The 18,715-nt window shown below is 46.7% G+C and overlaps 1 pseudogene; it reads right to left on the bottom strand.

Annotated features, from left to right (window-relative positions):
• Nucleotides 1-15,238: 15,238 nt before the first annotated feature.
• LOC139707345 (PRAME family member 20-like) lies at nt 15,239-17,846 on the bottom strand (annotated as a pseudogene).
• Nucleotides 17,847-18,715: the final 869 nt, after the last annotated feature.

The following is an 18,715-nucleotide window of genomic DNA, read 5'->3' as shown; positions in this document are numbered from 1 at the left end:
TCTCTGGCCTTTTCAGGTAGGAGACAGGCTGAGCTACTGGGCTCGACCCACTTAGGTGGAAACTTTTATTTTATTTTATTTTTTATTGTTGTTGCACACAAGGTGAATCATCTAGCATTCATGAGAGAAAGGATCAAAGTGAATCCCATCATCCAACCCTTGGTGGTGGTATGATGTCACAGTCCTTTACCACATCTGCCTCTGCACATTGACAGGAGGAGTGTGTAGTTTAAGTTAGATACAAACATTTCTATGAATTGATAAAGTAAACCCCATATATCATCTCCAATTAAGCATGATTGATTTCCTCTACAATTATACCATGAACATCTATTGTTGAACCCTGACGCAAAGAAAAGACCACCAACTCCAATTTTAAATTAAATTAAAGCAAGCTTGTGTTTGTGTACATGATGCGACTGATCAGCGGCTGTCTCTCCCAACACACGCTAAAAAACCAGCCCCTCAGCATTCCAGGAACAAGGTCTTATAGCCCAAAAAAGTTGCAAAAGGAGTGTCTTGAGGACTTACAGCTAACAGGATTTTGACAAGTGTAATACAAAGGTGGATATTAGGTTAATGATCTGCAGGGCATGATATTTCAAAGTAGGGAGTAAATTTAAATCCCAATATTAGAATTTATGAGTGCCACTGAGGTTTCAGAGAGGGTTGTTATCTGGTTAGGGAAAGCCAGGCATGGGTGAGTTCAAGGCAGAGGCAGGAATTCCAAACAAATTTAGAAATTACAGTAATTTACAGTAAAACAGAAATGAACTTTTCATGGTTTTTGGCAAAATGTTTTTCAATGTTAAGATGGAATCAGGCTGGGTTCATCACTATCCATCCCATCGAGAAAACTATAATTTATCTTATGGAGAGAAATTCTATTTGTCTCTAGAATTTCCTTTGAATGAATATCTACTTGTTAGTTTTGCTATTTGTGGTTGACAATATCATGGTTCTGTTCTGATTTTATTTGTATTGTTTTATATGAGGGAGAAATGCTAATTATCAAAATATACTTGGAAAATACTTGAGTGTGCTTGGAAAATGACTAATTAATCCATTGGATGGATTAATCCACTGATTAGATTACTGCTCTCTTGATTTGAACATTTCATCTCTTTCATTAATACAGCAGCTTTTGAAGGACATCTCATATCCAAACCATGACTGGGACACATGCCTTTGACCCATGTCCACTTCTCCACAACTTCTCAAAGAGTTTACAGCTTCCACCTTCAGTGGACTATAGAGACTGGACTCTTTGCCTGCTAAGATCCTCTGACAAGACTAGTTTTAGCTGGGGTAATGGCAACTCCTCACCTTGAACTAGGGGAGAACAGGGAGGTGGGGCTGGAGAGATGCCCCCAGGGAAGGGCTTGCCAAGAGGCAGTAGGCTGGCTTAGGTAGTGTTGCAACATGGCCTGAGGTCTGTTTTCATTTTCAGAAGGTTGTTGAGAGGTCCAAGTTCCCCAGAGTGAATTAACAAGGAATAGAGACACTATCAGAGGATTCAGTGGCACCAGGTGGTAAAGACTGGCTTGCTCTTGAGTGACCTTGGGAAGCTTGGCACCCTGGGCAACTTGACTGGAGGCTGATGATTTGCACTACACAGAGGAGTAAAGCTTCTCTTGGGTCAGGGATATTTCTGTAGTGACAAGGGTAGCAAGACTGGCCAGGCAGGCAGATGGGGATTTGAGGCCCTGGGTTCCCAGAGAGGATATGTGGCCAGGCTCTGCCTGCAGCAGGAGTCACAGGATTCTAATCCAGAAAAAAAAAATAAAACCCAGAAGGAAAGCTAGATTCACAGGCAACCAGGATCCAGTTTTCCAGTTTCATCTACCCAGCGACCTACAAGATGCCCCATATCTCAGGTTCAGAAACCAAGGCCTTGGGGCATGATGAGATGTGCCAGCATCTTCATATCTAGCTGACAGAGATCTCAAAGTAATCCCTAAAAGACTCAAAGGCCAACATCAGTTTGCATTCAAGTTCAAGCTCTCCAAGCATCAGGACACTACCCAGGTGCACAAACAGTGCTTCTTTCCCCACCCACTGTGTCCAATAACAAAAAGAAACAAACAGAAAATCACTTTCTGGGGTGGGGAAGATCTAGTTTTGAATAAAATTTCAAGTCTGCTCTCCAGAGTCAGCAGCAAACTCAGAAAAATGAAATCTGAAGCCAGAGCCACCTGTAAATCAGCCACTAGGGGGCAGGCTTGTTCCAGTGTGTCCCATCTCCCCCAAGCAATTTTCCACTGCTGGGTTCTAGAGCCAGATTTCATTGTGCCCAGTAGAGGGAATGGTCAGCTCATGGGTGGACTCTACCTCACATCTGGGATGTCCATTTGTCCTTAGCTGGTTTATTTTTCTGTCCTTTCTTCTCTTCCTCCTCCTCCTTATTTTTATTTTTTATTTTTTGCCACCCTTTCTCCTTCCCCTTCTTCATCTAATTCTTTCTTCATACTGGGCATTGAACTCAGGGGTGCTTAAGCACTGAGCCACATCCCCAGCTCTTTTTAATTTTTATTGAGGCAGGTTCTCACTAAGCTGCTTAGGGCCATAGTAAGTTGCTGAGCCTGGCTTTGAACTCACTATCTTTCTGCCACGGCCTCTCAAGCCACTGGGATTACAGACACTTGCCACCACATTTGGCTCCCAGCCATATTTTATTTGAGACAGGATCTCACTAAGTTTTCCAGACTAGCCTCAACCTCATGATCCTCCTGCTCAGCCTCTTGAATAGCTGGATTATAGACAGGTACCACCATGCTCAGTTTAAATGTAAGCAATGCTGAAAGCCACATATAGTATTTGAGAGCATTTGGAAATAAGAGATGGAAAATGCTAATTCTGAGATGAGGCTCCTCGATGTTCATGTGTTTCTTGTACACATGACAGTGTGCCACTGTGGAGTGAAATCCAGGGAAAGAAATAAATCAGAAGAGTCCAGCCTATTAAAAATATTGTGTAGTGCCAGGTTTGGTGACCTGCCCCTGTAATCCCAACTACTTGGGTAGTTCTAGATGCCCTCTTCCTAGCACCTCCCTCAGCCCTGTTTTGTCAGAGTTTGACATGGAGTGGTGTCATTTTGATGGAAAACTTTCACCATTAGCTCCACCTGTAAGTGCACAGGAGTTCACGGCTGATAGACATTCTCAGCAGGGACACAACCAGAGTTGGTTTCCTTGAGTTGTCTGAAACTGATGGCAACAGTTTGGGGTGCTTGTGGTTGTAGGAAAGTGTTTAAAACCCTTTTAAGCCAGGAAGGCAAGCATGGGGACTATAAAAGGAATAATTGCCAATGACAGAGAGATAGGTATGCTCATCCTGATTGCTTGCCTGATTATTTATTTGTTTTTAGTATTGAAGATTGAACCCAGGGGCACTATACAAGGGTAAGTAAAAGGTTGGTCTCCCCAGTGTCAATCCAATAACCAGGACACAGTTTTCAAAAAAAGGAAAAAGAATGTTTATTACTTTGCTAGCAAAGGAAGAACCCAGGGGACTCCTGTCCCAAAGGTGTGATTCTGCCCATCAGCAGGAACAGGTTGTTTTTAAAGAGGTGTTTCAGAGAAAATGAGATTAGAGAGGAGAAACCGGGAAGGAGAAGATCAGGGAAAGGAAGCTCAGGGAGGAGAAGGTTAGGGAGAAGGTTTGGGGGAAAAATGTAAATTTTAAAGCTACAAGGGATATAGTGAGAAACTGACTCCAATTTTGAGAAACCAGCTTCTGTCTCAGAGCAAAGCCTGTCCAAGGAAGGGGGTGTGACCCTTGTCCTTGGAAAAACCCACAGAGCACTCCTAGGCACATACCGACCCTGCTGAGTTGTTTAATTACAAATAACAGGAGATCTCTGAGGCACCAGGTGTCCCTGACTCAGTTAGGCTAGGTGAAGACCCATAGCAACCCCCTAGCAACCTCCAATCAGCATGAGACAAGGAAAATACCTGGGATGCCAGATGACCCTCCCAGTAGTTTATGGTGGTTGATAACGTGTTGCGAAACCATGTAGTTCAGCACTTACTCCCCTTGTGGCTTAATCCAATTGTTTCAAAGGAATCTCTCTCTTGTACTCACCAATCACCCCTACTCAACTCATTCCTGCCAGTGAATGTGCTAATCATATTTTAGAGTTGTTTTATGAGTTTCTGTGGTGTGTGATGGTTTGCTAAGAGATGCTATGATATATGTGAAGTCCCTGCCTTCCTCAAAGAGTATATAAAATTGCTGTAAACCCTGGGCTTGGGGCCTCTCAGAGTCACCAATTGCTGTGTGCATGGAGGACTGAGCTCGCTCGCAATAAATGTCTCTTTGCTGCTTACATTGATCTCAGTCTCTGGTGGTCTTTTGGGGGTCCTGAACTGGAGCATATCAATAGTAAAAGAGCATCCAGTGATCCCTGTTACACATTCCCAACCCCCTCTTTTTTGGAGGAACTGGAGATTGAATGCAGGGTTGTTTGATCTCTGAGCACATCCCCAGTCCTTTATGTTTTTTATTATGAGACAAAGTCTCACTAACTTGGCCAAGCTGTCCTTAAATTGCAATCCTCCTGCCCCAAATCCTGAGTTGGTGGAATTACAGGTGTGTGCCACTGTGTCCACTACAACCACTTGTTTTTAAACACCCACCCCCAAATTTTATTGAGTAAAAGAATATAACACAAGTCACATTTTTAAAAGCGCACGCGCGCGCGCGAGAGAGAGAGAGAGAGAGAGAGAGAGAGAGAGAGAGAGAATTTTTGAATATATATTTTTTAGTTTTTGGTGACAACAACATCTTTATTTTATTTTTATGTGGTGCTGAGGATCGAACCCAACGCCCTGCACATGCCAGGTGAGCATGCTACTGCTTGAGCCACATTCCCCAGCTCACAATCACTATTTTCTTTCTTTTCTTTTTCTTTCTTTCTTTTTTTTTTTTTTTTTGGTACCAGGTGTGAACCCAGGTACTGTTAATCACTGAACCATATTTCTAGTCTTTTTTTTTTTTCAATTCAGTAAATACAACCTAATGTAAGAGATTGAAGTGTAAGTTAGAAGTGAAAGATGGAGAACAGGCAGAGATGCATAAGGGAGTTTGCTGGGAGCCATTAGCCAAGTAGGTATGACAATTTCCTTGCCAGCGTACCCCATGTTGCTGACATGTTGCAGCGACATTGAATGTAGGTGACCTTGCTCAAGGACCAAGGCAGATTAGGGTGTTCCCGGTTTAAGATAGTCGTGTTTAGGGCGTTCCCAGTTTAGGTTCCAGGTTTAAGGTTTAAGATTATTCCTGCTGGGAATAGGGCGTATCCTGCTGCCTGAGTTCCCCTTGAGTTCTCACGGGATTCAGACAGTATATTTTGGAGAAAGAAGCCCAGTGGAGGTGGATTTGGGCAGAGAACGTGGATTTCCCCAGAACGTGTTTGTAGACGGCTGGTGTGAGTTCGGGAATAAAGAGTTGCTGTTTGAATCTACAAGCTGTGTGGTGGCTCGTGATTGTGTGCCCAGCCAGACTGCGGCATTTGTGCCCAGCCAGACTGTGGCAGGAGTTTACTTTTCAGACTTGACAAGGAAAGGCCATCTCTCTATGGAGAGAGGGCAAAACAACCTTAAGTTCTGGGTCCTTTATGGGGGAAGCTCAGGAATCAGAGCTGAGCGGGTCCCAGTGCTGGTGGTTAAGGGTCTGGTTGGTATGAGGGGGTGGTGAGCCTTTCTCAGAAACACCTTTGGGTGGGAAAGTGAAGTTTTTTCCTGAAATGGCAGCTGTCAGTTAAGATGGCCATCGAGGTGCTAAACATGGACCTTATATTCCCTCTTTTTTTTTTTTTTTTTCTTGGGCCCCATGGGGAACAGGAATGTAGGTCCATCTTCTCTAACTGCTTTCTGCTGGGAAGGGGCAGTGTTTGAATCATTGGGACAATGAGGGAGTTGAGTGGTGGTGAAATGCTGTCCCAGGTGGCCCAGTTTTGGTGAGGGATTGGTATTCCTTCAGCAGAGGAGAGCTGTGTTTTCCTATGTTCAAGGTCTTGTTGGAGTTGTTTTATCTTGTCCTTTACTTACCAGATTGATTGCCATGTTAGTAGCATTTCTCCTGTAGGTTCAGACAAATCCACGTTTCTTGGCCATAAAAAGGTCAAGGCCCCTTGGATTCTGCAGAGCCACAGCAGATAAAGAATCAGCTGGCATTGTGTGGCTAGTATGATTTGAGCAAGTTGCTGTAAGTCTCCTGGACACTGGAATGGTAATCCCTGGTAGTGGCACCCCTGCGAGGTGAGTGCAGAGTGAGGGAGGAGGGCAAAAATGAAAAAGGGAAAGATGGCACTCATGGTTCTGCAGTGTCCCCATGGTCCTCAGAAAACAAAGGAAGATTGGGGTTTCAACTTTGGAGAGACGAAGCTTGAGAGAACCTGTGGGTCTCACTGTATAAGGGGGCAGAGAGGACTGTTTTAAATGGGGGTTAGGAACTCGATATGGAATGCCTTCAAGGTGGGCCACAAAAAAGTGGTAAGAATGACCTGATAGGGTCTAGTCCATTTTGCAGAGAATTGAGAGGAGGAGGGGAGCTTATTGGGGGTGGTAAAAGTACCAGGTCACCAGAAGTTAGAGTGGGAGAAAGAGAAGAGGCAGAATTGGCTTTGCCAGAACAACATCCCTGTGTTGCCAAAGAAGGATCCTAGTGTACGCAAGAATGGGCCAGAAAAGATGAGGAGCAAGGGGTAGTGGAGAATCAGAGGGTGGTGAGCTGAGCAGGGAGGTGGGCTGTCCATATAGAAGCTCAAAGGGGAGGTGTTGAGTGGCTTCTTTGGGAGGGCCCGTGACACAGGAAGAGCCAAGGAAGGCATTTAGCCCAATGTAAATGTTATTCAAGGGGAAGTAGACATTGAGGGAAGCTCCCTTTGCCAAAGTGAAGGCTCTGAGGAGGTCAACAAGTTCAGCCTGCTGATACTGGGAGTGGAGGCTCTTCCACAACCGAGGCTAGAGTGACTATTGCCTACCCTGCCCCGTGAATTCCCTCCTGAAGGAAGAAGGAGCCATCTGTGAACCATGTGTATGTTGCCTGGAGTGAGGGGCCTTCCTGTGTGTGGGAGGGTGGGGAAGGAGCTTCTCCAGAGTTTCTAAGCATGAACGGGTAAGAGGAGAAGACGTGGATGAGTCCTGAGGAGTGGAAATGAGAGTTGCAGAGTTTAAGGGTGAGAAGGTGGGGAAATTAAGAGTAGGATCTTTCACCAGAAAAACCTGTAGAGATATCCCTGCTTTCAGGGGTAAGGAATGTAAGCCCTTGTAGGTGGGGAGTTCCTTTGGGTGAGAGGGAGTCAGGATGCTGAGTGGGGCCCAAAATTGAGTTTCTTTATCTCATTAATGAGTCCAGAGGCTGCAGCCACAAGGGGCCCATCTCTGAACAGTAGGGTCCAGACCCTTCAACAGATAAATGATCCAGGGCAATGGTTGGTCCCAGCATGTGTCCAAGGACATGTAGAGCAAACCCCTGCTTTTCAACCACATAAAGGTGAAAAGGGCATGTGAGGTCAGGGAGATGGGGAGAGAGAGAAAGTTTTCTTCTGTATTGTAGCCAAGGGAAAAGTTAAATTGACACTTTTTTTTAGTCTTAGGCCTCTTATCCAGCCAGTCTGTCCTTTGTATTTCAATGTTAGCTTCAGTGTGGCCTTGGCCAGGGACATTGCTGCCCAGGGCTTTACAATGTTCAATGCCAATAGAAGAAGGGAGGAGGGTTCTGTGTCCTTGTTTGTCTAGAAGGAGGGTCTCTGGAGGAATCCAGAGCTTTAGTGGCAAGTAGAAGCTGGGCAGGGAAGAAAGAGGAGCCCAGGAAGGCTTAGATTGAACAGAGGAGAAACCTGCATAGAAGGGATTTCCTTCCATTTTCCTGAGTGTTTTCAAAAGTTATAAAGATTCCATAAAATATTGGGCTCCAAGGTGCCATTAGGTGATCATTGTCCAAGTCATAAAAGGGCCAAGACTGAATGGAAGGTTGAAGTATTCAGGAGGCAAATGGAGTGGGGCTACATGGGTGAGGGGGCAGCGGAGAGGTGAGTCAGATGGGATTCTGGACTGGGAGTTTCCCATGGCAAGTTGGATTGCTGGAGTGGCTACAGGGAGGTGGCCCCAGCTCTAGGACAAACCAGAGTGAGAGAGGGAACAGAGTGAAAAGGGGTCACCACCACACAATTCTCTGGCCCCGGAGCTGAAGCCTTCCTGGGACTGAGAGAAGGGAGTCCTCACCCACTACTTCCTTTATCCAGGATTTGCCACAGAGAGGCTTTGTGCCTGGCCAGGGCTTTCATGAACTCCGCAGAGGAGCTGAGAACCAAGACCCGAGAGTGAACTCGCCAAGGGGAAGGGATGGGAATGTCGAGAATCTTGGTGCTGGGCCAAGGTCTAAGTTAACTTTTGTCTCTAGAGTGGAGACTTGTCACTGCCATCTCTAGGAAATAGACTTGTGAGAAGGAAGGTTGAGGAAGAGCAAAGTCACTTCCCCAAGGGAGGCCAGTGCGTGGTAAAGAAGACCCCTAGATGAATGGAAGAAAGTGTGTGGTCATTGTCCTGGGCCCTCAGGCCAGGGACCAAAGCAGCCCAAATACCCAGATGAAAGAGCAAAGCTGTTGGAAGAATGTGATCAGGCCACCCTGGAAAGAGAGACAGCATCAGCAAGGAGGGAGAGCAGGTGTTGTGATTGGGCAGAAAATGGAGGAGGTTTTGACAGATGTGAATTGGCACATGGTGTGAGGTGATAGAAGGACTGGAAACGTCCACCTCAGAAGTGGGTGATGGGAAGGTGCTGGCCAACAGAGTAGGGGATGGTCCTAAGGTAAGGGTGAGGGTCAGGGGAGCAGCAGGTGAGTCTGCATGGAAGCGACTATGAGGGGAGAAGGAGAGCATAGCCCCCAACTTTGTGAGTATGTCCCTTCCCATAAGGGAAACAGGACACTGTGGATTGACCAAAGAGGAATGTGTAAAAATTAGAGAGCTACAAGCACAAACAAGGCTAGGTGTCTATAAGGGTTGGTAGTCAGCCCCCAGAACACCTTGAGGACTGAATATGTAGCCCCAGTGTCTAGGAGGAAGGAGACAGGCCTACCTGAAATACACAGAGTTACCCTGAAGTAATCTCTTCAACACTCAGAGTAGTTGAAGAGATCCCTGATAACATTGGGATCTAGAGTGCCCTGAGTTTCCGTGGAGTGATGGTAGTGGTTGAGTGATGAATTCCTGGGTTTTGTCAATCCTCTTCAGCCACTCCAAGAGTTGAAAAGGGGAACCAAGAGGGCTGGATATCTGGGGGCTCCTATGAGCTTGGGGACAGTCAATGGCTGTGTGTCCCTCTTGATGGCATTTAGGACAAATACCCAGAGGCTTACAACTTTGTGAGGATGTCCCTTCCCATAAGAGGAACAGGACACTGTGGAATGACCAAAAAGGAATGAGTAAAAATTAGAGAGCCACAAGCACAAAGAATGCTAGGTGTGTATAAGGGTTTGTAGTTGGCATCCAGAACACCTTGAGGACTGAATATGTAGCCCCAGTGTCTAGGAGGAAGGAGATGGGCCTACCCGAAATAAGCAGAGTTACCCTGAAGTTATCTCTTCAACACACAGTAGTTGAAGAGATCGCTGATAACATTGGGATCTAGAGTGCCATGAATTTCCATGGAGTGATGGTAGTGGGGTTGGGTGATGGGGACTTGGGTCTTGTGAATCCTTTGTAGCACTCCAAGAGTTGAAAAGGGGAACCAGGAGGGCTGGATATCTGGGGGCTCCTATGAGCTTGGGGACAGTCAATGGCCATGTGTCCCTCTTGATGGCATTTAGGACAAAGACCCAGAGACTTACAAGGCTTAGGGCATGTACAAGCCTAATGACCCATCTGACCACATTTAAATCAGGGTCTGAGCAGACACGAGGGACACTTCCTTGGGCCAGTGAAACCAAGAATAGATGCTGAGGCTAGATAGATGGCTTGAGTGAGCATCTGGTATCTCTACTTTCAGGCCTTCTCATCTCCCTCATTATACACCTTAAAGGTCACTTCCAGAACCTCTCTTGGGGAATTAGGAGCCTCCTCTCAATGTGCCTTAGTTTGGCCTTATTATCAGGGAAAATCTGGGAGAAAAATTATGTCCTCAGTAATTGTCTCCCATTTGGACCCTCAGGGTCCAGATTAATATAGTGTAATAAAGCCTTGGTCAGGCGATCAAAAAATGCTGATTTTTTAAATTATTATCTTGGAATTCTTCTTGGAGTGTTTCATATTTGAAAACCTTATGGCTACCTTTCTAAGTCCTGCCATGAGGCAAGTAATGCATTGGTTTCTACTAGTTATTCCTCCAGGAAAATTATAATCCCAGTTGGGGTCCTGGTAGGGACTGCTTCAATGTCAATCAGATGGGCAGGGAAGGTCTGATGTACCTCATGAGCATAATTTCTAGCTTGCTCCCAAACTCGCCTATGGTCCTCAGGCAGGAGGGTGTTAGACAAGAACATATGGACACCATGGAAGGTCAAATTATATGATTGAGTCAGATATTGAAACTCTTTGATATATGTGGTGGGGCTTGAAGTATGAACCAAGCCCACTTTTCTGTCTGGGACACATCTGACAAAGAGAAAGGCACATGAACCCAGGTTATACCATCTACCCCAGCCACCTAGTGTATCAGACACAGAGATGTGGGTTGGGCAGTGGCAGCCTTTGAGCGTGTGGCAGGAGGAGAGAAGGTAGAGGGGCCAAGGGGACAGTTGTTGTGGTAGCTTCATCAGAAAGAGAACTGTGGCATGGTTGGTGTCTCACCCACTGGGTGAAAGGTGGAGGAGTCCTGGATGGAATCCTCTGTCCCTTTGGAAGAAGGTGTAGGGGAGGTGAGGGCTGAGAGAACTTGTGTGGGAGAGCAAGAGCTGGAGAGAGAGGGATTAGGACATGGAAAGGAGAAGGACTGAGCATATGACATCTCTTTCCATTTTCCCGAACACTCACAATAGTTGAAGAGATCCCTGATAACATTGGGGTCTAGAGTGCCCTCAAGCGGCAATTAAGAGTCATTATTCAAAGGATATTGAAGCCAGATCTGATTGCACAAGCAGATAAGTTTTGCGTGGTTTAGATCTGGGGTGAGAGAGATCATAGGTCAGCCAGGAGGCAGCCTAGAGGACTCTGGGAGGGAATGGATGAGGAGCCACCCATGAGACATAGGGTGTGAATTTAAACATGGGCCATCCCCCAGTCTTGAGTATCACCTAGTTGAGAGCATGGTGATGCTCAAGTGGTTGTCAACCCCACTGGGTAAGCATAAGACCAGGATCCCATAGAGGTACTTGGGACCCAGCCAGGACAGTGTAGTAGGGGCAAAAGCCCCTATAAGGTACAGATACTCATAGATGGGAGAAAAGTCCATAGAGAATAACCCAAGGCTGAGAGGTCGTCTCACCAGGAACAGCTCCCAATCATCCTCCGTGGTGTTTTCTCAAAACCCAGGACCCAAATAAATGACCACTTATACACTGAGTCAATAGGAGGTATCAGCAGTAACTGTGAATGTTGTGCCTCGGGGTGCCCCCAACCACATAGAGTGCCAGATGATCAACCGTCACTTCCTGGGAACTGTAGGTCCTTTAGGTTGACTGGAGATGAAATGTCTGGTGGTGGGGGCAGAGAGGGCCTTCGGCAGAAAGGAGAAGTGGGTTCCATGATGGAATCCAGATTGGGGCCCAGGAAAACTCAGTGAAGCTCAAAGGGGAGATTGAGCACACCAGGGAACCTGATCTTGGGAGGCTCAGGAATCAGAGCCAGGAGGGTTCTAATATGGGTGGTTAGGGTTGGGTGGGAAAACAAAAGTTTTTCCTTAAAATGGCTGCTGTCACTTAAAAAGGCCATCCAGATACTAAGCAAGAATCTTATACTTCTCAAGCCTGTTTGCTGAGCCAATCCCCCCCAAACACCCTTTACCTTTTAGGGGAACCAAAGCCTGCTTCTCTGTCCCTGTCCCCAGGGGTAGTGTAAGGTTTTAGGAGTCTCTGCTGTGTCTCTAACAACTCCCTTCCAATTTTTCTTTTCTTTTTAGTACCTATTGTAATGCCAGATTCATTGGACCCCAATAGACCTCCAGGAGCCAAATCTGATGCAATCACACAAGAGTCTTTATTGCAAGCTGGAGCCTGGACTCACAACCATTTTGGATGCAGCAGTCCCAGAGAGTGAGTCCTGGCCCTTAGTTCAGTGAGAATTTATAGGTTTTCTTGGGATACTCTATATATCTCAACATCAGACAGCAAATCATTTCACACTGTGGGAAAATCAAACAAAAACTCTTTACATTGATTAGCACATTGTCTGGTGGGAAAAATTTGGGTAAGTGTGATTGGTTATTTCAAAAGGTGGGTACATTTGAACTGATTGGTTTAAGCTGTGAGGCGTGTATGCGCTAAACTACATGGTTTCCTAACATGTTATCAATCACCAAAACTACTAGGAGGGTAACCTGGCATTTCAAGTATGTTCCCTGTCTCACTCTCATTGGTTGTTGCTATGGTGAGAAATTAGGTCTCAAGCATTGTTTGGTCTTGAATTGCTGAGTCAAGTCTATCTGGTCACATCAGTTAGGGGTAGCTATGCACCTAGGAATACTGGATCATCCCCTCCCCCCTGCTTTGGACAGGCCTGGCTCTGAGGTAGAGGCTGGTTATTTAAAAAATGGAGTCACATCAGTTTCTCACTATAAGGTCCTTGCTTAGCACCTGGATGGCATCTTAAATGACATGTAGTATATTAAGGAAAACATTTCAATTTCCTCCCAAGGGCATTTCTGAGAAAGGCTCACCACTCCTTCATAACAACCCAACACTTAACCACCTGCATGAGGACCCACTGGGCTCTGATTCTAGATCCTCCCCCATAAAAGTCCCAGAACTGAAGCCTGATATGCCCCTCTTTCCTATAGAGATATGGTGTTTACTTGTCAATCTGAAAAATCAACTCTCTTGTGTTTCACTGCCTGGTCTCTGTCTTTCATTTCTTTCTTATCTGTCTTTCGTTCCTCACTTTACCTTCATCCCAACCTGGGTTTTCTGTTGTTTTGGAAAAGAATATTTAAGGACATCAATTTTCCATGCCTGTTCATACCAATTAAAGAATGCATTCAATGGTTTTCATGTGGGTCCTGGTTCTTTCTTTTCAAGTACTCCTCACAGATAGACAATTTTCTTCAAATTAAAACTCCCCCCTGGAGTCACATCAATATTGGATTTATTTATTCATTTATTTGTTCACATACTTTTGTGGTTCTGGGGATGGAACCCAGGTCCTTCCACATGTTAGGCAAGTGCTCTACCGCTGAGCTATGTCCCCAGGCCCTCAGTTAATTTTTATGAAGCTCACTCATTTCTGTAGAAAAGCATGGTTCTGGGTTTCTAGATTGTACAGGTGAAATTGGCCAGTGTTCCAGAAGGGGATCTAGACTCTTGATGCAGATTCACAAAGGAATGTGCATCTTTGAGAAGCACTCCAGGGAGTGGATCCCAGTTTCCTTCTGACCCGGCCACCCTTAAACACCCGGTCCTGTTTGTTATGACATCCTACAGTCGTGTGCTCTCTCACAGTACACATGAACCTAGAGTCAAAAGATGAGGAGCTCAAAGAGCAGTCTGGGTGCTTTATCCCCAGGGCTGTGTGGGGAAACATAGACCTCGCAGTCCTTATACAATTCAAGGAGTCTGGATACATCAGAATATCTTCAAGTCCCTTTTTGGTCATGAAGATCCTTAAAAGAACTAATGACGACAAATCTCGTACTGTAGATCTTCCTTGCCTTAATTTTGTCCTAAATTCAGCAGCAATGCAGAATGAAGGCTGTTGAACTTTCCACCTGCCTCACATGCAAGCTAGACTTAGAGCCTTAGGAAAGGAATTGTCATAAAGAGTGGAGAAGCACAAAGATCGCTGTGTGGGGACCAGATGGGCTGGCTGTGCATGCCCAGGACTGTTCCTAGAGGAAGCTGCAGTCTGCTTACACATCAAATTGGGTTCCCATTCACTATGTGTGGAAAAGCCTTCAGGTTCAAATTAAAACATACACACAGGCAGCTTTAGGAAACCTCAAATAAAAATTGGGTGACTTCCTTCTCCTCAGATGGGAAGCTAAGGCTAAGGTCACTGCACAACCCCACCAGTGTGAGTCCTCAGCAGGGCTGTCACTTAGGGGATCGTGGTCTCAGACCAGGCAGCAAGTCAGGGTCACACATTTCCCCAGAGCTACCCTATCCTTACTCATCCTATCACCATCTGCTGATTAAAAGAGGCCATCTTATGTCCCTAGGTAGGGAGAGACTGGAAGTGTTTGAGGAAGATCTGTCAGTTATGAGCAGCCCCCACCTCACCAGGGATTGTAATTTATTCAGTTTGAGTTAGAAATGTTTGCAAGTGACATCTACATATATGATTCTACTATTTTGCTGAAAGGTAATCTGGATACCTTTATTGGTACACATTGCTAGTTTAATTGAGGAAAGACTACCCAGCAGGATGGCAGGCAAGGTTTGGTGAGGCCCAGAGGCTCTGGCCTGTTGCTGGTGCAGCCAAAGCCCGGGACCCAAGGCTTCTGGGTCTACACGGAGACCCACAAGGAGGGGCCAGTGCTGAGTGTCTGGATGGCCCTGAAGTCCCCTGAGGAATGGTTTTCTTCCAATTTCACGGACCACTTAGAATGTTCCAGGCCTGCTGTGGGCACCTGTATGCCTTAAACCACAGAATAGCTGCCACACATAATGACCAAATTTCAGTTTGATACCTGGAGTTCCCGGGGCTGAACCTCATTGAACACCAAGAACCCAGGGCCATCTTTCTCCATAAGCACCTGGAGAATCCCAAGGTTTAAATTAGAAATCCAGGTAAATCCATCACAGAGGACACGAGAAGACTCACCTTGAGATTCCGTTCATTTCTGACTATTTATTTATGGACCATCCATGAAAAAAAATAGCTTCTTCATACATGCATGAAGCCTAAATCCCATTCTAGAAATCCAGGTCCCTAGTTATGATCCTATACAGACACATATGGGGCTCTATACAGAAGGTTCAATCTTCAAGGGGTTCCTTCCAATGTAGCCCCCTGGTTCAGTTTCCTTTCCTCATCCACATTCCAAGCAGTGTCTGAAATGCTGGGCTCTGAGTTTCCTTCACAATCATACTACATCCTGGTTATACCTCCAATTGCCTAGAAGACAGCTTTTTATACACACCCAACTAGGCAGCTGTTGGACAGGAACAGTGAATGAGGCCCTGGTTGTAGAGGAACATGCGGCCACATTGAGGACTTGAGACAGTACAGAACACAAGGACGTTTGGCTGCCTAAAGTCCCTCACTATTGCTGTGAGGTCAGCACAGAGTTGGGAACATCTCCCTGGGTGGATGGAACCCTGGGCATCATAGCTCTCTAGAGGGGCAGGGTACAGTTCTATGCTCAACTGACCCAGCCTGGCAGTGTGAAGCAGCAGGTCCCTCAGGACTGACATGGAGATGCGGTTCCCCAAAAAGCACAAGATCCTGAGCTGGGAGCACTGGCTCAGGGCAGGCAGGATTGCTTGGAGCTGGGAGTCTGTGATCTCACAGGCTTCCAAGTCCAGGCTCTTCAGGGTGGCTGCAACTGTCTCCAGAAGAATTTGGAGGGGCACTGGACTGAAATTGGTCAGTTTGATGCCCCTTAGATCCAGGTGTCTGAGCTGGCTGGTGTTTGGGCATTGGGAGAGATAATTCCAGTCGGAATCTGAGAGTGGGCAGTTGGTTATTGAGAGGGCCTCCAGGGGGGTCTTCAGGTTCCTAAGGAGAAACAAGGCAGTTAGTTCTGAGGGAGAAAATGAATTGGCCCCAACCCAATGTCACCATGGCCATCCGAACATGGTTGACATTTTGTAGAATCTGCCTGTTCAGGTAACCCCATTTCCATCTAAGCCTTTTACCACCACTTTTGTGACTGGGTGGATCCACCATCTCTAAGAACCCCATCCTCAATAACAAGCAAAAAGCCACATCTCTGATCAGAGGAGGTCAAGGGGAGTCATGTAGGAAGTTCAAATCCAGGCAAGATGTAACAAAATCTACTGAGGTTAACCCCCGTCAGCAAGGCCTCCATCCCTGCTCCTTACCCTGGACTGCAGAATTATTACCTGGAGCTCAGAACAACCTTCCTTACATGGGTGTTAGAGGTGGGTTTCTCTGCTCCCAGCTGGAGAGCACAGAGCTTCCCTGTTGGGGGTACAGGTATGGGAACATCCCCTCCTTCAATGTCCTCTCCTCTACCCTGATTTGCACCCCTGTTGCTAGACAGGTCTCTCAGGAAAGGAACCTCAACCCATCTCACTAAATCCTGTCCCCATCAGCTGGTTTCCCAGCATCGTGGCACTTCCCAGACCATGGACCCTGGTTTAGCCCTTTGCTTTAACATAGGTTAGAAGATGGAGCTTCAGGATACAACAGGAAAAGATGATGGGTTATTTACCTTCCAGTGTCTTGTTCACCACGAGAGTGTCAGTGGCTGGCACACAGTAGGTGCACTTTCATATTTACTGATACTGATCTGCAGAGAAAGCTCATCCCCCTTACTCACCTCAGCACCTGTTCCAGGTGGCCCTCGAGGAGGAGGACAGCATCCACACAGAACTTCTGCAGGCAGTGCATCCTGAGGAACTGCGAGGTGAGCTGGGCCAGCAGCCACTCCTGCTCCTCTGGGGAGGTGTGGGCAGGCACGCGGACCTGGGAGACAAGCAGCTTCCTCAGGTTCCTCATCTGGCCCAAGAAAGGAGCACAAGCAGCCAAGGTGGAGGGCGCCCAGGTGCAGTGCACTTCCACCTTCTGGACAGAGTCCAGCTGCAGCAGTCTCAGGACCTTCCGTGTGTGGCGGGTGGGTTTCCCAAAGAACTTCAGCCTATTGCAACACAGGTATACCATGTCCCTTCTCTGTGTGACCCACAGGAACAAGTGGGTCAGGAATTCATCCAGGGGTTTTTGTCTGAGGCTCAAGTCTATGAAAACCTTGAAGGGTGGCTTAGCTGCCATTGCTGGACCAAGTTTCAATGCTTGATTCTTCTTAATGTCCTCTTGTGAGCAGGCATCAACCATGGCTCCAGACCACATCCTCCAGAAGTTCTGGGGAACATTCCGCAAATCCAGCACCTGCAGTTTCCACCTCCTGCGGGGACCACAGCAGAGTCTCAGCCCTGAGGCCCCTTCCTTCCCCTCTCAGCTGCTGCTTCCTGCTCCACCTCTTCCTTCTGTCTCACTTTTCTGCACCCACTTCCCTCCAATCCAGCCTGGTGCCCCCACATTTATAGTCTGAGTCAGGGACAGGTACACCCTCCTGGTTGGGTCACCACAGCTGACACAAGCACCTCCACATCTGGAAGCCTTTCCCAGATGGGGCTTAGCATGGCCAAGGCCTCTCCACCCCTCCTTGCTGGCAGCACAGGAAGCCTGTGGAACACACTTCAGCACCCACTCTCCCTGCCTATACCCATCCCTTCCCTGGCACTGAGGGTGCTTCCTTCCAGGCCACCTGGGTCCCCCTCACCTGGGGCGATCCTGCTGGGCAAGCAGCATGTCCAGCCCATCCAGTACCACTCAGAGCATCTCCGGCTGTGACTGCCTCTTCAGGGCCCCCAGGGGCAGGCAGATGAAGGGCCAGGCCTGCACCATTTTCTTTAGGACCCCAGTGTGTCCCCTGTTGAAGGCCTCCACAAAGAGTGGTGGGAAGAGCTCTATGGGCAGGTCCTCCAGATCCAGGATGGCCCTGGACTTGTTGCTCAGCAGGCTGCGCCCTGCCAGCTCCAGTAGCATGGGTGGGGACTGGATGCTCATCCTGAGGATTCTGAAAGAAGAAGGATACTGGATAATGGTCCAGAGAAAAGTTCTCTATCCCATCCATTGCCAGCCACTGGGAAGGGGGTACTGGGGAGTCCAAAAACTCACCCCATCCTTAAACAGGAAAGACTCTGTTTATTCCTTTGTCCTTCTAAAATGGAAATTGGAGTGTCATGTGACTTAATGCAATAGGATCCTCTGTTTCAATAACTATAGTGGCTCAGAAAGGAGTTGCCCTCACATGTTTAATTTCAAAAAATTAAAGCATGTGCCCATATTATAAAACACTTGGAAATTACAAGAGAGTCTCACGGATGTCTCTCACACATGTGAGATTCTGCCACCTTAGTGGGAAGTTGAAGAGAACAAAGAGATCAGAACAGAGTTTGTGAAGTGTTGCATGAGATAGTTTGAAGCTTTTTGTTGAGTTTGTTTAAAAAAAATATAAAATTATGAAACTACATAAGCCATAAAGTATAATTTGGGTATGAGGCAATATTGGGGATTGAATTCAGGACACTCAACCAGTAAGTCACTGCTCCAGCCATATTTTGGATATTAATAGTACACAGGGTTTCACTGATTTGTGTAGCACCTCGTGCTGCTGTGGTTGGCTTTGAACTCTAATTCTCTGGCCTCCTCAAACTCTGGAGTTGTTGGGATTGCAGGTGTGTGTCACCACACCCAGCAAAACAGTATAATTTTAAGGGCACACAAAATAAATATTTTTATTATCAGAAAATAGAATTCCAATCAATTGGAATACATAGGATTGTTATCCACTTCCCTGGTTAACTAATTTTAAATTGGCTTTGCCTGGAGCTCAGTGGAAGAGCACTTTCCTAGGACATGTGAGGCACTGGGCT

Source organism: Marmota flaviventris, chromosome 10, assembly GCF_047511675.1.
Source record: "Marmota flaviventris isolate mMarFla1 chromosome 10, mMarFla1.hap1, whole genome shotgun sequence".
NCBI lineage: Eukaryota > Metazoa > Chordata > Mammalia > Rodentia > Sciuridae > Marmota > Marmota flaviventris.
The sequence above is the reverse complement of the archived record's forward strand: the minus strand, read 5'-3'. Positions and strand labels throughout refer to the sequence as shown.